We start from the raw sequence: 281 nt of genomic DNA, 5'->3' as shown, positions 1-281 counted from the left end.
TGTTCATGCGCTGGCCAATTAACTTCGTGCGGTCCAAACTTCTTTGATAGAAACGCAAGTGGCATGTCTTCGTTCGTGTCGTTCAACTGTGAAAGCACGGCTCCACAGCATCGACCAGAAGCATCCGTTGTACAATGAAAGACTTGGAGAAATTTGGTAAAACGAGCACCGGCGCTTGTTGTAACGCAAGCTTGATTGTCAGAAAAGCCTTGCGTTGTTCAGGGCTCCAGTTCCATGGAGTTGATGCCTTCACCAATTCACTTAGTGGCATCACAATGTTA

The sequence above is a fragment of the Plasmopara halstedii genome (genome assembly GCF_900000015.1).
Source record: "Plasmopara halstedii genome assembly, contig: Scaffold_2386, whole genome shotgun sequence".
Taxonomy (NCBI): domain Eukaryota; phylum Oomycota; class Peronosporomycetes; order Peronosporales; family Peronosporaceae; genus Plasmopara; species Plasmopara halstedii.
The sequence above is the reverse complement of the archived record's forward strand: the minus strand, read 5'-3'. Positions refer to the sequence as shown.